The sequence below is a fragment of the Anastrepha obliqua genome, chromosome 2, assembly GCF_027943255.1.
Source record: "Anastrepha obliqua isolate idAnaObli1 chromosome 2, idAnaObli1_1.0, whole genome shotgun sequence".
In the NCBI taxonomy this organism is placed as follows: Eukaryota; Metazoa; Arthropoda; class Insecta; order Diptera; family Tephritidae; genus Anastrepha; species Anastrepha obliqua.
In genome coordinates, this window is record NC_072893.1 from 117,279,351 (window position 1) to 117,299,010 (window position 19,660).

A 19,660-nucleotide genomic window follows, 5' to 3' on the forward strand; every position below is an offset into this window, starting at 1 on the left:
CTTTGTAACTTTACCTCACACAAAAGTGTGCACATGAGTGTGTGTGTGTACTTAAGTATCGCTTTCTTTGTGTGCCATAAGGAAGTGAAAAATAATAGCAAGTGCGGGAAAAAGGAGTTCAATTGCTCTTCTTCTTTTTATTGTTTTTGTTTTTTGTTTTTGCTTTTCGTTTGCCAATTGGCATGACCAACGCTTTTGGCTTTCAAGACATAGCTCAACTTGGCTTTGATTTTTATTGCATTGGCGCTTAGCTTACAACAAATTTGGCATATAAAGTAGCACAAAGCGAATTGTAGGAAAGTACAAGTAATGGAAATACTCAAGAAATGGACTGAAATTCAATGCAAGGCAAGTGTGGTGTTATTAAGGGGCCAAGAGGAGAGGAGTGGAATGGAGTCAACTGAAGTGAAATGAAATGTATGAAATGGAATAGAATGGTGGCAAATTAAATAAAACGAAACGAATAGAAATGGAATGGAGCGGAATCAGATTGAAAAGATTGCAAAATAATATGAAAATAAATTAATTGTTGAATGAATTTAAATTAAGCGAAAGAAAGTGGAGGGAAACTAAATGGAAGTTATGAAATAAAGAAATTTTGGATGAACTGAAATTTCCTTTATAAATTCCTTTTGATTGTTGTGACAATGCATTTTTTAAATTTAAAAATATTACCATAAATGAATTATACTTTTTTCTAAAATGCAATTTTTAAATTTAACAATGTTACTATAACCGAATTATAATTTTTCGTACAAGGAAGTTAGAGCATTTCTTATGGTCCTATTAAGGCACAGTAAAAAATATAAGCTCATTTGTTATAAATTGGCGAATTTATGAAACTTCGAATTTTCGAATATTAACTTCGAAAGTTTCGAATATGCAAAATTTATGTTTTCAGATCAAAAGGCATCAAATGAAATGAAATTACTATGACGTACAAAGCCACTTTAAACTTTTTTAGCATTTCTCATGATACTATTGAAACACAGTGAAAGTATAAGATACTTTATCATAAATTGCCAGATTTATGAAACTTCGAATTTTCGAACATTGACTTCGAAAGTTTCGAAACTACCAAATTTATATTTTTAGATCAAAATTAAATTACGACGACGTACAAAGCGACTTTCAAATGCTGTTGAAATTTTGAACTTTTGGAATAACGAAGAATTTTATAGGAATTAGCTTAAATTATTATATTTTTGTTGTTCCATTAAATCCAGGTTTACATTTGTTTCGTATGTAAAGCGTATGATATAGTAAAATTAATAAAAATAATAAAAATATATGTTTCTTTACTGAATAAAATATACAAATGTACAATATTTATATATTCCGCGGAACCGAATCGAACAAAACTCTGGGAGAAGCTCCGAAAATAAAAAAACACTGTTTTGACGAATCAATCCAAAGGTATTAAAATCGGTTCGAACCAATCAAATTTTTTCCACATCGTCGTTTATTATAGCCTAGATTTTTTCTTCGAACTAACTATTTCACGTTACCATATCATTCCGATTAATTTTCGGAGCAGCGTTAATCAAAAGTTTTATTTCATGCCTTCCATTTTCTTCGACTTTTATTTTTATTTAGTTTTTATTATTATCAATTCATTATTTTTGTAGTTATTACTTTTTCTCATTTCTCAGTTGGGTTTCATTTCTAATACCTTTTTTAGTTTACTTATTTTTTCATTGGATTTTTCATTTCCATGCCACTTTTATTTCCGCCTCAAGTCGTGATTTGAACTCCAATTACGAAATTTCTTTCAGCGCAAAGTTGCTGTTGGCCAACAAAAGTCACCAAAAGAAAATAAGCGAGCCAAGAAAAACCACCGCAATGGCAGAAAACCGAAAGAAAAAACACAAAGAAAGAAAGCAACAACAATCAAGAGTCACACGATGGCGCAATCGTGTAATGCAACAATACCAACAACTGCGCAGACAGCAAAGAAAGCAAAAGTGAAAAATGTAAGTTAAGGTTGATGGGCGTTTAATTTGCCATTTTGCCGTCCTTCCTTATAGTTTTTCATTTTAAAACCATTGTTGTTGGTTTCGCTTTTATTTGAAAAGTTTGCAAAGTAAAATAGTTGACAAAGTAAAGTACGAGTATTTATTGCTTTTCATGTAAGGAAAATTATTTGATTTTGTTAAAAAAAATGTATTAAATAATTTTCTTTATTACAAAATTTCTTGAATTGGCTGAAAGTTTGACAAATTGGGAGCACACACAATATACAATAAATTAAATAAATCTATAAATTGGATAAACTGGAATGCTTGGAATAGAAACACCCGAACGTTGGAATTAGCATCGAACACATTTCCTCTGGCTTGAAAGCACTTACAGAGACGCAATGCGCCAATTTGGCTGAATATGGGAGAGACCCATATGTAGGCTCTCAAACACCCGAGAGGCTCTACTTCGATTTTAAAGCCTTTTGTGGAGGAAATGCTCGATTTTTGACGCAATAAGAAGACAAATTTCCTTCCGTTAACATCCTTGAGAGGTTTTGGAAAATGTTTTCTCACAACTTCAACTTTTTCTGATATGTTCGTATCGTTACCTTATCCATCTCTTACCTGTGTGTGAATCAGAGAGACAGGTAAGAGATGGATAAGGGAGCGGGATCAATCAAACAATTACGTCAAAGTATTTTGAGGAGTGCGGCAACATCATTCACCTCTTGATAGCTAGGAATACAGTGAAGTGAGACGGGTACTTCGCCGGCATGTGGCCGCTGGCAAGAGGAGAATTCGCTACTGCCTTCATAGGTATAATAACTGAGTGGATAAACTCAGAGAAAAGTATGAAATAGAGTGTAGTAGGAGGCCTCAGAAGCTATTGGTTAGAGAAGCTATTGTTAGGTGAAATAGAAAATGCTAATGCATTTCGGATCTTGGTCGGATCTCTAAGTCCGGACCGTGCTATTTACGTAGAACCAACTATTGTGGGGATGAGCACAAAGGGCATCAAATCTTCGGTAGCGCTGATGTTAAGTTGGTCAATGGTTACATAGGTGGTCAAAAGCGGCTGTATTTTCTAATGCTTCATATCTGATGTGAGAAGGAATGCTGGTTTTGTCTACAGAACGATGATTCTTGAGTGAATTTCCTACCCAGGCTGAAGAAATCCTTTGTAGTAAGCGCTAGGAATCCGTTTATTAGGAAACTTTTAACATTCATTAGGGCAGGAGAGGGTATCTTAAATTAACATAGTTGGATTCGTATTACTGGGATACATCCGCACATCTTTTATTAGCTATTTGGCTGAGCTTCTTCGTCAATTTGTGTTGAGCGATTCTATGTTATTCTACAAATAGATGATGTACCTATAGCTTCATGTCAAGTGTTCGAAGTATTTTGGACAAGGTCTTCAATTTCTCTGAAAATTGGTTTATTCTTAAGTGTAAACCGACAAAATTTTGAAAAAATTAAAATTTTGCAACTTATTCAAAGTAGAAAATTTTGAGGATGGAGTTCTTTAAGGTCAGATATTCTAATTTTTTTTGATTTTTTTTGGCTCATAATTGTTGGGCGAAATATTTTTTTCGAAAATTTTGGGATTTATGCAAAGTTGAAAGCTTTGGGATGGAGTTTTTCAAGGTCAAGTATCCCCCTTTTTATAATTTTTTGAATGCACACAATTGTTGGTTAAAATATTTTTTTTTTCAAAAAATTTATTCAATGTTAAAAATTTTAGAATGGAGTATCTTAAGGCCATTTTCTCAGTTTTTTTTTTTATCAAAATTGTTGGGTGAAATTTTTTTTTTCGAAAATTTTAAAAACATTTTAAAATTATGAGATTTTTTCACGTTTTGAGATGGAAGTTTTTTGGTATCCCTTCTTTCTATTGTATATTATTTTCGTAAATTTATTTTTGGCTCAGAATTGTTAGATAAAAAAATTTTTTGAAAAATATTTTGAAAAATTTGTTGTATTCATTCCAAGTAGAATATATTGAGATAAAGTTTTTGTTAATAAAGCACACCCTATTTTTATAATTTCTTTTTGTTAAAAGTTGTTAGTGAAATTTTTTTTTTTTTTTAAATTTTGGGATTTATTCAAACTTGAAAATTTGGAATGTCCTTTTATAAGGTCAATTATAGACCAATTTTATAAATTTTTTTTCTTCAAAATTTGTTCAGTGAAAATATCGGTATTTATTCGAAGTTGAAAAATTTGAACTGGAGCTTTTTCAGACCAAGTATCTGTTATTTCTATAAAAATTTTGTTGAAAATTTGAAAAAAATTTATTTCTGAACATTTTTGGATTCATTCAAAGTTGAAAATATTGGGATGGAGTTTTTTAAGGTCAGTTTTTATATTTCTTTTGTTCATTTCAATTTGCTTTTTTTAATTTTTTTTTCTTTGTTTAACATTTTTATTATAAATTTAAAAAAAACTTTCTGCAAATTTTGGCCTTATTCAAAGTTGAATATATTGAAATGGAATTTTTGAAAATTATCTATAAATTTATTTTTGGTTCAAAATTAGTTGGTGAAAAAAATTTATTTTTGATAATTTTGGGACTTATTCAAAGTGGAAATTTTGGGATCGAGTTTTTAAGGTCAAATGGGGCGTACATTTTTCCAAAAAATGTTTGTTTTTTCTTTGTTCAACATTTTTGAATGAAAAAAATTGTTTACTGTAAATTTGAAAAAAATTTTGAAGTTATTCCAAAGATGGAATGGTTATTGGGATGGCATTTTTAAGGTCTATAAATTTATGTTATGTTGGCAGCCGCCGTAGCCGCATGGGTTGGTGCCCGACTACCATTCGGAATTCACAGAGAGAACGTCGGCTCGAATCTCGGTGAAAACACCAAAATTAAGAAAAACATTTTTCTAATAGCGGTCGCCCCTCGGCAGGCAATGGCAAACCTCCGAGTGTATTTTTGCCATGAAAAAGCTCCTCATAAAAATATCTGCAGTTCGGAGTCGGCTTAAAACTGTAGGTCCTCCATTTGTGGAACAACATCAAGACGCAGACCACATATACGAGGAGGAGCTCCGCCAAATACCCAAAAAAGGTGTACGCGCCAATTATATATATATATATATATAATTTTTTTGGAAAAACCGGAGATACTCGACCCTAAAAACTCCATCCCAAAACTTTCAAAAACAAATTGTTTTTAAGAACTGTTATATTTATTTTTGGGTTAAAATTAGTTCTTAAAAACAATTTGTTTTTGAAAGTTTTGGGATGGAGTTTTTAGGGTCGAGTATCTCCGGTTTTTCCAAAAAAATTGTTTGCTTTTCTTTGCTCAACATTGTTGGGTAAATAAAATTTTTTGTTCTAAATTTTGTGAAAAAAATTCTGAAAATTTGAAAACAAGTTTTGGAATTATTTATAAATTTGGAGTTGGATACATTGGGATGGAATTTTTTACGTTCAAGATTCCTTATTTCTATAAATTTACTTTAAATTTATATTTGGTTCAAAATTAGTTGGCGAAAAAAAAAAATTGTTCTTAAAACTTTTGGGATGGACTGTTTTTAATGTTTTTGTTAAAAAATTTTTTTTTATTAATTTTGTTTTATTGAATTAATTTTTTTTTTTTTAATTTTTTCATTTTTTGTTTATTCAAAAAAAAAATGGTTTTATTTTATTCAAAAAAATTTTTTGTTTGTTTTTTTATTCACAAATTTGTTTTTTTTTTGCAATATAATTGTTCAACATTGTTGGAAACATTAAAAAATTTTGAAATTTGAGATTTATTCTACTATAAAATCAGCCGTGGCAGTAATTTATACCAATTTGTACTCCATATTCAATGACAAGATCAGTCTTGGACAAAAAAAAAATATTTATTGAAAAATACTCATGCTCATTTTACGAGGGTTGCGCTTTATATTCCCTGCCTAGTAAAAAGTTACATTGATGGTTGAATCGTTGCTCAGTCAATATGAAGCTATTTTTTGGCACAGCAACTAATTTTGAACCACCCTCCCGGAATTCGGCAGTGAGCGAACAGCAGCCATGAGAAAATCCATAATACCAGCTTTTTACGGTGCCAAAAAAATATGGTGCTTTGCTCGCCGTGTAATAATTTTAGTGCAGCCGAACTAAAAATTCGATGAATTCTTGCCTTGCTAATCCTCGTAGTCGAAAGCTGCAAAAAACAATCGCACGAAAAGCTTCACTATTTAATTTCGCTTTTTTTTGTCGCGATGAATTTTTAAAGGCCCACAAATATGTCCCATCAACATCAAAACATGCTGAGTGCGTTTATGGTAAAATATGTCAAACTTTTCCATGGAAATGTCAGATGACGCCTAGCCCAAAGCCAGAAATATATAGAAAGCAACTCTCGTCTTTCTAGCCGAACTCTGTTAAGAGCTAAACGCTGGATGGATCATTTTGAAATATCAATAGACTTGAAATAAATTATTTTGCAATCAGATTTTCGATGGCTTCTACTTCTTTGTAAAAAATCCAAGCCTACATATAATATTTCGGGTATATGTTCAAGTCTAACCTTAAAATTTGCTCAAATCGGAATATCAGTTTACTGTTCGTGTCTAACAGATACATATACATATACACATGCATATACATATACATATCAATATACAAAAATCAAATATCACCAAAAATTATTTATGCGCTCTTCTGCCTTCATCTTCACAGTTCACTGGCCCCTATTGAGTGAATTCGGTATGGCTCTTTCTTTTTTGTTTTTCTTTTATTTTTTTTGAAGACGCACTTTCACTTGACCACCACATATTTAATTTTTTTTCACGGCCAATTCTACAACAACTGAAACGTGAATATTTCTAATTGAGCTGCTTTGCATGTGAAAGGGCAAATGAATTCATGAACTAATATACTTTTTTTTTTGTTTTTGTTGGAAGCAAAGAGGTTTTTTCGAAGTATCAAAAATAGTTGAAAAAGTCTCGGAGAAAATATGTAAATATTTTATAGAATATGTATATATACGCCTCTATGAATAATTAAATTGAAAAACCAAAAAACAAAATATTTCTTAAATCTTTCCATTTTCTTGCGCCTTCTACTTACCCGACCACACCGCCGGGCCAGGCATAGTTTGTGTTTCTCTGGATACTTTGTTGGACGTAATTTTGCTGCCGTTTCTGGTTGTTTTGACACTTGCGCTGCTACCAGCTGATCGTTTTTGATTTTCGTTCCTTTTCGGTTCAAAAGCACTTGCAGCGCTGCTTTTTTAGGAGTATTTTTCAAAAACTTTTTTGTTTTAGAATTTCACACCTTTTTGCGAGGATTTAGCTTGGCCAGCACATTAATCTTTTCACAGTTTTACTTAGCCATCACTTTTTTGAGCTACTACCCGAGATTTTTGCTGATTTAGTGTTTTGATGTGCCACGCATTTTTTTATGTACTTTTTCGTGGTGGGACTTTGGCGCATTTTCCTATAGCTTTTAAGAGGAATTTTTATTAAACATTTTTTTTTTTGAAATCGTCCCAAATTGTTAACAATTTTTTTAATTAAAATCGCGCATGTTTTTGGGTAGAAAAAGGTGACGGAAATTGAAAAAAAATGTACAAATCTTTTTCTTACTTAGAAATTTCAAAGCATTTTTAATACATTTTAGATTTTTTTTCATTTGTTATCTATACTTTCTTATACAATTCATGCGTTTGTGCTGAAATTGTTGTTGCTGAGTCATTGTGGACATGCCTGGGAAGGTTCAAGAGTTTCTTTACAGCCACTGCTTGGCGCTGGGAGCGACATTTTTATAAAAATCTTAAATTTGATTCTATTTGATTTTATTGAGAAGCTGTAAATGAGAAGCTTCCCACGGTAGCCGTCCAATGTTGCCAAAAATAATAGGATTTAGCACCGCCCCAAAATGTGATGGGAACATTTTAGGATGTTAAAACAATAATAACAACAACAACAATAACACGAACTTAAAATAAGTTGCGGAATTGCCACTAAACTTAGTTTGATGTTCACGATTTAATTTTTTTTTTCAAAATTAAGTTAATTTCGTATTTTACTGACGTGCTAAGTGCCCCACTAGCGATTCCTTTCAAAAATACTATAACTGTTTATTCAGAAATTTAAGTGATTGTAAATGAATTATCAAACCTCATAAAAAGCGTTTGAATATCAACAGTAAAAACGAAAAAGAAAAACCAAAAAAGAAAAACCAAAAAAGAAAAACCAAAAATCAAAAGCTAAAACCTAAAAAAAATTATAAAACTCCGCTAACAAATTAAGCATCCATTCAAGCCTGAGTTTACGAGCAAACTCATAAACACTTCATACATACAAGAAATAAGGCTGACAGTTGATTGATGCGTGCGGGCGGTGTGGGGTGAGTGCGAGCGTGTGCGGGGAGACACCAACACACAAACGACCTTTGAGTTTGAGTTCAATGAATGATTTAATATTTACTTTGTGATTATTCAAATTCTTCTGATAAATTACAGTGTTGCATGACGTATAGAAAATACAAAAACAAAAACGAATATAATAACCACAAATACAACAAATTGCAGAAAAGTAAGTTTTAGAACCAGTCTCACAACAGCATTGCAACAGTGTGTGTGTGTGTGTGTGGTTTACCATTTTGCATGGGTATGCAATTAGTTGTTGTTGTTTTCCTAGTAATTAAATTTTCTTATTTGTTTGTTGTCGTTTCCATTTTTGCCAGCAAATCGGTCGTGCGGCCAGACACAACAAATGGACGACTGCAAACGCAAACACAAACACTGAACAAACTTTAAAACACATAGACGCACACACGCAAAGATAAAAGTTCGCTGTAACACATACATATAAGTACATATATATATGCATGCAAGTGCAGGCACACAAATACACGAAAAACTATGTTGGGTTGCAATTGCAATGGTTTGCGTGGTTTTTTGTTAGAATAAAAAAAAACACAAATATTTGAGGTTTGAAACAAAAAAAGTCACTCTTCACTTTTGCTCAGAAAATCACTTTTTTAACTTCAAATTATCTTTTTATTGTTTGAACATAGAATTTAGTTAGACTTTTAAATTTTATGAAAACTAGAAACTATTGAAAAAAGTCTAGGAAGTATTTTTAAATAATATTCGCTGTAAGCATCAGCAATTTTCATTTAAATAAATTACAAAAGGTTTCAAAAAAGTTTTTTTTATATATTTTTATTTCTTATGTACGGGCGTATGTGTGCGCATATTTCAAACGTTTTTTTATATTTTTTTCAAACTTTTCTTGTTTTTTTATACTGTTTTTATTTTTTTGTTTGCTTTAGTTTTCAGATTTTAAAATCTTTATTTTTTTATTTCTTCAAACTTATATAATTTTTTTTAAATTTAATTTAATTTTGTAGAATTTTTTTTTATTTTTATTTTTGTTCAAGTTTTCAAACTTTTAAATTGTTATTTTTTTATATATGTATGTGCATACGTATATACATTTTTTTTTAAATTTAGTTGTTTCTCAAACTTTCTTTTTTTTGTTCTTTTATAACAAGTTTTTTTCAGTTTCTTTTCTCATTTTTTTTTTAATTTTAAAACTTCCTACAATTTCTGTATATCTGGTTTAGTTTTCAAATTTTTAAATCTTTATTTTTATATTTTTTCAAACTTTTTTTTATTTTTTATATAATTTTTTTATTTTTTATTTTGTTTAAGTTTTCAAACTTTTAAATTTTTCTATATATGGTATGCATACTTGTGCATACGTATACTATTTTTTTTAGTTTACTTGTATTTCAAACTTTTTTTATAATTTTTTTATTTTTCTTTTATTTATGTATATATTTTTTATTTTTGCAATATGAAAAGTTTATTTCTTATTTGTTTATTTATATTAAATATTATATTACGAAAAAATTATTATTATTATCTTATTCTTATAGAAAAAAAATATTTTTTAAACTTTTTTAATGTTTCATAATTTTGTTTTTAAATTTTTATATTGAGAAAAAATTAAAAAAAGTTATCATTATTATATTAAAAAAAAAATAGTTTTTTTAAAAGTTTTATAATTTTTTTTTTTGAAAGTTTTTATATAATATATAATTTTTTTATTTATCTTAAATATTGTATAGAGAAAAAACTGAGAAAAAGGTATTATTATTATCTTATTTTTATATTAAAAAAAATACTTTTTTAAACTTTTTTAATTTTTTTTTTAAGTTCTATTTTTTTTATACATGTATGTCTAATGTATATTTTAAACAAGTTGTTTTTAGTTTCTTTTTTAAATTTCTTTTGTAATTTTAAAACTGTCTTTAACTTTGTTACATTTGCTTTCGTTTTTAAATTTTCATATTTTAATTTTGTTATTTTTTTTTGTTTATTTATATATACATACATACATAAGCATTTATTTCTTTTAATTTCTTTTTTTATTTAAAAAAACTTTTTTTTTGCCTTAGTTTTTAAATTTTTTTACTTTTTATTACTAATTTTTTTTTTGTATTAAATGTTATATTGAGATGAAATTAATACTAGTGTATTAAAAAAAAATATTTATTTATAATTTTTGAATTTTTTATAATTAATTTTTTTTTTGTTATAGTTTCAAAATTTTTATTTTTTATACATATGTTTATACTTTAAATTATATTTTATTTATTTATTTGTTTTTATTTTAAAACTTTGTAGAACTCTTTTAATTTTGATTTAGTTTTTAAATTTTGTCATTTGCAAATTTTTGTTTTTTGTATGTGTACATTTTTTTATTTACATATGTATGTATGCATATATTGTATTTAAAAAAAAATTATTTTAGTTTTTTTTTAACTCTTTTTATTTTTAATTTTTTTTTGTAAGTCTAAAAAAAGACTTCAAGAATTTAAATTTTTTTATTTAAAAATTATTTTTTTTTATTATTTTATTATTATTTTTGTATTTAAAATCTTTTTTTATACAATGTTTTTTTATGTCAACATTTTTGTTTGAATATTTTTTTTTTCATTTTTGAACTATAATCCAGCTGTAATCGTAATAAAAGGTGGTTAAGTTTTAAGGGCCGGTGTTGATTTTGAATAAAATACATTTTTTTCAAGAAATGATTGTCATTTCTATTCACTATAATAATACTGGTATTGCTCAATAACGTGTGAAACAAAATATCGGCCAAATGGCCTCGACGGCACACCTTCATCCGATGGTCCAAATTTTCGATGACGCTGAGGCATAAATGAGGTTAATTGCCGTTAATGTGCCGAATTATCTCATCCTTCAGCTCTTGAATTGTTGCTGGCTTATCGACGTACACCTTTTCTTTCAAATAACCCCAAAGAAAGAAGTCCAACGGTGTCGTTGACGTTTAGGTGTGGTTCACATTCAACATCGGCCCTTGAAATTTAACCACCCTTTATTTCAACGCAAAGTAAGTCACTACACACAGCTAATAGATAGAAATAACGTAAGCACGAAAACGAAGTTTTTTTTTTTAGTTATTACCGTATTTATTGTTAAATATTTTTTTATATATTTGGTTATTTATTATTATATTATTATTATTTTTATACTTATATGGTTTTGAAGGTAAGATCAATATTAATTTTTTGTTATACAAAAAAAAATTTTCAATGAGAAAAAAATATAAAAGCAATTTAAAACAAATATATTTACTCATTATTGTTTGCTGGAATTATTCTTAGTTACATTTTTTATTTTTTCTTTGTTTATTTTTTTTCTATTTTTATGCTCATAATTACTTTTTAGTGAAATTTTTTATTTTTGTTAATTATACTTTTACAATTTTTTTTGTAGTTAAAATTAGAACCATATTTATTGTTATATTTGTTTTATTTTAAGTTATTTTTTTTTTCTTAAATTTTTTGTGGTTAAAATTATTATTAGTTTTATAGTTATAGGGTTTTGAAAATAAAATTAATATTAATTTGTTTTTATACAAAAAATGTTTTCTTTGAGAAAAATATATAAAAAAAATTAATAAAAAATGTATGTACCAATTATTGTTTTTAGTAATTTCTTTTTGTTTTTGTTAAATTGTTTTAATTTTTATCGTCAGAATTGCTTTTTAGTTAAACTTTTTATTGCTATTAATTTTATTTTTACAGTTGGTTTTTTTATAGTTAAAGTTATTACCGTATTTATTCATGTTTTTTTTTTCTTATTTTATTATATATATTTGATATTTTCTATATTATATTTTTTCATTTTCTTTAATGAAATTGTTATTATTTTTTTTTAAGAAATCTTTTTTCTATTAAAAAAATATATAAATAAGTTAATAAAAAATGTATTTACTCATTATTGTTTGTTGTAATTACTTTATTTTCATTTATCTATTTCTCGTTGTTTAATTTTTTTTCTATTTTTATGCTCATAGTTACTGCTTAATTAAAATTTCTATTGTCTGTAATTTTATTTTTACAGTTGCTTTTTTGTAGTAAAAATTATTACTACATTTATTCTTATTATTTTTTTTCTTAAGCAAACTAATTTGTTTATTTTTTAAATTTCTTTAACAAAATTATTATTATTTTTACTTTATGTTTTTATTAGGTTTTGAAAATAAACTTAATATAAATATTTTTTATTTCAAGAAAAAAACTTTAGTTCGAGAAACTATACACTCATTATTATTAGGTGCTTTAATTTTTATTTGCATAATTTTTTGGATTTTCTCTGTATTATTTTTATAAGTTTTTTCTTAGTCGAAATCGCTTTCCTTTTTGCAGCTTTGCACCAAATTAAATCAATTTAGTTTTGGTGGCGTATTAAGTATATAACAACAACAATAACAACTCGTATATAAAAACAACAAAGTGCATTTAACAGAGATAGATTGCCAGTATGCAGTTCATTTATGCAGTTTTTTATAATTTTTTTTTGTTAAATCCAACTCCCTTTAATCAATTATAGGAGTTTCTCCATCTGGATAGAGTTCGCAACTACCGGAGATAACATACGAGTGTGTCCCGGATCAGATAACATAATCCATTATTATTGTTATTGTTATTGTTATTATTATTATGTTTTTTTTTTGTTTTGCCTATGTGCCTAAGGCCTCATCAAAGCTGCCGTCGCAGCTTATTCTTATGACGTATTATTAGTATGCCATTTAATATTATTTTAATATCCCGCACTCAATTATTATTTTTTTATTCTTTTGCTTTCTCTTATTAATTTGATGTTTATTTAAAATTAACCCGATTTTTTTTTTGTTAATATATTTCATGACCACTTCGTCTATTTACGATTTTCATGAATTAGAAATTTATATAAAATCACTTTTTTTAAGTTTTCATTCCTACTGTTTGCAGTTTCTTTTGCCATTTACACACCATTTTTTTTTTTTGGAATTATATTTAATTCCTCTTCGCCACCACTACACCTCTTTTCAAGTCTGTCAAAAAAAAAAACCGACCCTTTTTCTACCCAAACATCTTTGATTTGCTGTTGCATGCGAATTATTAAGCATTTCAAGCGTTTTCAAAACACTTTTCATTCAAAAACACTAAAGCGAACCTTTTTTCTTTACTACGCTACGCTTTTCCACATGCTTTTTCCGCTGCTTACTCCGCTACGCGACTCCCGCGTCTCCCTTGCGCGCGAGCCTGTGCTATGAGACAGTGCTGCACGCACAAATACATACACACATACATGTGTTGTATATGATTTTTTTGGAAAACTTATAATTTTCAAAATCACTGGGAGCTCTCAGTTCTTCCAAATTTGTTTAATAAATAATTTATTTTCCTTTGTTTTTAAAATTTCGCTTACGCGTTGTCGAAAAAAACACGCCTCGATACACGACGTTTTCGAAACTATGAATTCTCGCTACAACGTTTGCGATGCGATCCGTGGCGCGATGCGGTGCACTCCGGTCCGGGTTCAGATTTTTGCAAACGGAAATTGCAACTGACGCAGTCAGCACAAACTCGACTACAAGCGCAACGGCAGCGGCGCGTCTACAGTCAGTGGCGGCAGCCGAACTACATACAATAAGCGACAACAACAAAAACAAAAGAAATATGAGTAGTGTTTAGTGGCAGCGAACGATGTTAAACGAGAAGTAGAAGCATAAGAAGAAGCAGCAGCAGCAGCAGGGGCACTAGCTAAGGTAGAGATTGTTGTTGGTTAACAATAGCAGCAGCAGCAGCGGCAGCAGCAGGAGTAGCAACAGCAAGTTCTGACAGTGCAGCTGTAGTGAGTAGGTTTCGAGTAGGTGGCAGCGTTTGGCAGCTACTACCTTTCGTGCTACTTTTCTGCTACCTTTTCGCACGTTTCGCTGCACTTTACAGCTGTTGCGGTCAACGCGCTGGCTTTTCGGGTCTCAGCAAAATCAACTTCTTGGCCACACACGCTCGCTACTGCTCACTTTGCACTATGCATTCTACTACTATGCACTACTTTTTCGCTGTCACTGCCGCCGCACGTCGCCGCCACAGGTGCGCTGCCGAAATTCTGCCACCAAAAAACAAACAAAACAAAAAAACAACAAAAAGCGAAATGCATTGACACACTGCGAGCGTATGCATTTATGCTAGCAGGGCGTGTTTGTTGTTGTTGTTGCTGCTGTTGTAGGCTGCGCTCAATTTTCGTACAGCGTTGCAGCAATCGACGCCAGCAACAGCAAAATCACCTCAATTCGGCTCAGCTCGTCGCCGTCGTCTGTGTGCTCTTTGCGCGCGTTGCGGCGCTCTCGGCCAGTCGGCTACCAACAAGTCGACCCGTACAATGTGCTCACCTCCCTTCCACTCGCCTCGCCTCCCCTCCCCTTGCCGTTGCTCACTTGCTGTCACTGCCTGCCCACCAGCTAGTTGTAGTTGTTGCAGCGTCTGCTGCTGCTGCTACTGCGACCTATGCAGTGTTGCCATTTCGGCCGCAATACCGTTAACGTAGTTGTTGCTGTTGACGTTATCATTCGCACTTTTACCCAAATTCGCCTGCCAATGCTGCTCTGGTCACTACTCATACCTCCAACTCCTGCTGCTATCTCCAAGCGCTGCCGCAGCCGCCACGGCTTCCTTGCTGCTTCCCTTTTCTCGTTCACTTTCATACCAGTTTGTCACTCTCACTCTCACGCTGCGCGCGTCCATGTCTTTGCGATTCTGTCCGCCCTTTTGCATTCGCTGCTAGGCCATTATCGGCGCCCCACTCACACACACCCCGCTGGCCGTCGAAAGTGTGTGAATGCACTCTGGAAGGTCAGGTGTACGATATGGGCCGCTTATCCTTGAGCTACAAATGTGTTTTTCATTCTTGCTCGTTTGCTCGACTGTTCGCTTGCCTTTCATACTTTCATATTGCATTTCTTTCTGGTACTATTATTGTTGTATTTGTTGTTGTGGCTTATTGTTGTTTATCACTTTGGTTTGCAGTGAAAGTGTGCGACGTTGAGAAAGTCCGCGCGCAGGCAATTGCGAAGAAAGGGTGACACACATTTCAACTGCACTGATGGGAGAGACGAAATGTCGTTTATGACGCGGAAAGTTCTGTTAATCAGATGTTTATATAGTACGCGTAGTAAAGAAGGCGGTAGAGTTATCGCTTTTGAAGAAAAGCCAATGCAATTCACAGTAACTGGAAATCAGAAGATCGAATTCTGCATTAATCGCCCTTGAACAAAATTTGTAATCAGCTCCGTTGCTGATCTTTTCAAACGAACCGCAAAACTTCACAGCGAATGCGTTGAGCGAAGAGAGAGAGAGCTCCTTTTTCTCTGCATATTCTGTTCTGAGTCGTTTCTGTAGTAGACAACCGAGTCTCATTGGAGCTCATGCCCTCTTTTGACCTCTTCAAAGCTATTTAAGTTACTTCCAATGTGACTCCGTTACATTAGGTAAATGTTGGGCAATTTCTTACATTTTGATCTAACCATAAAACGGTGATGCGAATAAGGATTTGTGGAAAGGGGTCCAAGTATACAAGCCCTGCTCTTTTTGCTTTCCTGTTTTCACACGAAGAGGAGATGAACTACAGTCCCTAGTAAGAATTTCCGAAGAAAAAACACCCATTGTAAGCTGCGCTACAACCCAATCGAACTGGAAGGCAAGTTTGTGAATATCCGAGGCAAGATAAAAATAGGTTTTAACACAACCCCACACAGAATTTAAAACACAGCTTCACACACAAGAAAATTAAGAGATATCTGGACTAACAGCCAATGGATTACTGCAGGAATTGTACAGATGAGAAAAACTCAGTACTGCATAGAAAATGCTTGCGGTTTCCAAGAGAAGCACTTCTTATCGGTCTCATCCTCATCTTCGCAAGCTGGGCAGAAGGGGGTCAGGGCTGGCTTGAGCCCAGTACTGTTGGAACGGCCAAACTTGATTCCTCCCTACCCATGCTGGACAATACGAGATAGTATTGAGGAAGAAATGTTTACTAGGCTTTGCCAAGTGGGGCCCACGCAAGGGCAGCCATTTATCCTTTGCCTGTAACAACCGAGTAAACCCTTCTTAAGAACTGAATGTCTAGCATAACCAAAACTAACATAACCAAATCTAAGTAAAATACCTCAATCATCTATCAGAAATAATAGGAGACTCAGGAGTTGAATTAACGTGAATATTTTCAGGCTGACTAAAGAATCTCGAGTCCAAACAGAGCTCTCGAAACCCCTACAGAAACTAATTACGAAGTTTAGCTCTGCGTCATCAACAGTGGGTGGGAAAACTTGGCCTTATTCTAGAAAAATTAATTCAACAATTTCAGTGCATATCTCAAGCCTTCTTGAAGGGCGAGCATACGCGATTTATTTCTACAACAATATCAAGTTAGAGAACTAAAAACTATAGAATTTAGAGAACTAAAAACTATAGAAATGATCTTATGTAATATAAATGTGATTTTATATTCCCATATTCTCTTGCCAACCAGTGCTTTTTTGGACTAAATTCCCTCGACGAACAAAACTAATATTCTACAAGGCTCTTATCATGCCCGTCCTAACCTATGGCACAGAAGCGTGGACGAAGACAATATCCGATGAGGTGTCGCTCGGAGTATTTGAGAGAAAGATTGATCGGAAGATTTTTGGACTTTTGCACGATGCCGATGACGAATATTGCAGGAGATGGAATGATGAGCTGGATAAGCTTTACGACGACATAGACATAGCGCAGCGAATAAAGATCCAGTGGCTTCGTTGGCTGGGCCATGTAGTCCGAATGGATACAAAAGCTCCGGCCCTCAAAGTATTCTATGCGGTACCAGGTGGTAGCAGAGGAGAGGAAGCGTTGGAAAGATCAGGTGGAGTCGGACTTGGCTTCACTTCGTGTCTCCAACTGGCGCAGGTTAGCACGAGGAATAAACGACTGGCGCGGTTTGTGAAACTCGGACAAAATCACGTAACTGGTTATCGCGCCAATTAAGAGGAAGGTATGGGCTCGAAAAACATTATCAAATCCAATTGTCAAAACATAAATTGCACTTTTAGAACTCTCTTTTAATCGATTGGTTACAGGCTATTTCACCAGTCGTAGTCAACTGCGTTCACATCTGTACCGGATCGGTCTGATTTACTGAGACAGAATGCCGAAGAATGCGATACATCTCAACACGGACAGATCTCAACATATTTCACATCCGATCTTGGCTCCATCCACATTCTCACGTATTTTTTAAAAAAGGTAGCGCTCACCAGATGTTTGCTATGAGTGCGACTATTAAAGATCTTTAGGTGCATTAGTAATTGGGAGTTAATTAATTTTAATGAGGTACAAAGAATATTTTACTCTATCCCTCTGGTCCTGTGATGCCTAAAATTTTACCCTCTTTGAATATTAGACCTCGTCTGGCGCCCAGTTTCTTTGAACTCTCTCAAGGTCGTCTTCTTATGCATGCCCTAACGGCAGTCGGGCAAGGAAGACGTGAATAAGAAAACGAAATTTGGGGGCCGGTCGCCGTAGCCGAATAGGTTGGTGCGTGACTACCATTCGGAATTCATAAATAACGTAGATTTGAATCTCGGTGAAAGGCCAAAAAGAAGAAAAACATTTTTCTAATAGCGGTCGCCCTTCGGCAGGCAATGGCAAATCTCCGAGTGTAATTCTGCCATGAAAAAGCTCCTTATAAAAAACATCTGCTGTTCGGAGTCGGCTAGAAACTGTAGGCCCTCCATTTGTGAAACAACATCAAGACGCACACCACAAATAGGAGGAGGAGCTCTCAAAAAGGGTGTACGCGCCAATTATTGTGTGGTTTGGTTGTTTGGCCGAGCTCCATACTTGATAGTCATCTATTTAGCTATAGACCAGTTGGATGGTAGACGGACGGGAAGGAAATTCAAAGGAAGGGTGTTAGGAATTTAAGACACAAACTGAGAAAGGGTTCTTACTCTGGTGTACTCTACCACAAATAACCCTAAACCAAGGTGGAATAGCATAAGACGAGGCATTATTGTTTAGAGGGTTGCCTGACAGCTCATATTCAGAAAGTGGCGACCCGTCAAACTTCATTTTCATCTTTTTTATGCAATCAGAAATACTGCACTCATCATTTTACTTTATTAGAGGAAATAATTAAAACACTGAATTACAAACGAAAATTCAAAATTGATGAGGACTGGAACCTCTTAAAAATCATAGCGCTCGGACCGAGGCTGCAAGGGAAAGAGCATTCTTCTTACGATACCACGAAAGGAAAAGCAACAATAAAAGAACAAGTTAGATACAGAGAGACATGACTCAGTGAACGAAGAGGGGGTTAGGGTTGCTTGAGCCATACCAGCGTCTGCATCGCAATTCAAGCGTTCTGGCTGTCTACTAAATATTAAAACGGGAATAAAAAATGCCGTGAGATTTACCTGTTTCAGTTAACGCTACTAACTTGCAACTCATTGCTCTGCGATGAAAATTCAGCTCCAAGCTTTGCAGACACCTTTACACACAACCATCTAAGCCTTTTCTAATGCCCAGTCAAAGTGATTGCGTTGGCAACTCTGACACGTCGCAATTGCACCACATTGCACATTGTACTACGAGGTTGAATTTGTATGTTTACTCGTACATATTTACATGTACGTGTGTATGTATAGCCACGAAAACTGCATAGAAACTGCAACAACAAAGCTCGGTTCAACAACACTTTTCCACAAATCCTTGAAATTCATTGAAATACAACGAACGACCTAACGAACGAACGAACTGGCGAGCGAATACAACAAACAAATGTACAAATGTACAAATCGCATACATACAAACATACACGTCGTTCATAGATAGGTACGTACATACATATGTAGATAGATAGACGGCGGCGAATGTTGATAGAAAAATTGGTAAAAAATAACAATATCAAAAATTGCAACGACATAGAATATCAACAACAACAATAACAACGGCAACATAATAATGCATAGACACATAGTAGGCATACACATGCATACATACATACATACACACATATGTACATGCATATGTGCCTAGTGCTAGCTATAGAAGTAGAGGGCGGACAAAGGCGCAAGCAACCAAATGCAGGCGAGAATGCACGTGGCGATAGAGTTGGTGAATATATATGTTTATGTGTGCGTGTGTGTGTTTGTGTGTGGTGATGGGTTAGAGGTGAGTTGGGGAGTGTGAATTGAACAGAGTGTCGAACAACGTAGTGTTGAAAATGTCAAGATGACAATTAGTACGAAAGTGCAGTAGCATTTTTGAAGGCAATGTGCAATTGCAAAAGCAATGGCAAAAACAAAATTGAATCAGAAAAAATTTGAAATACAAATAAATTTAAATAA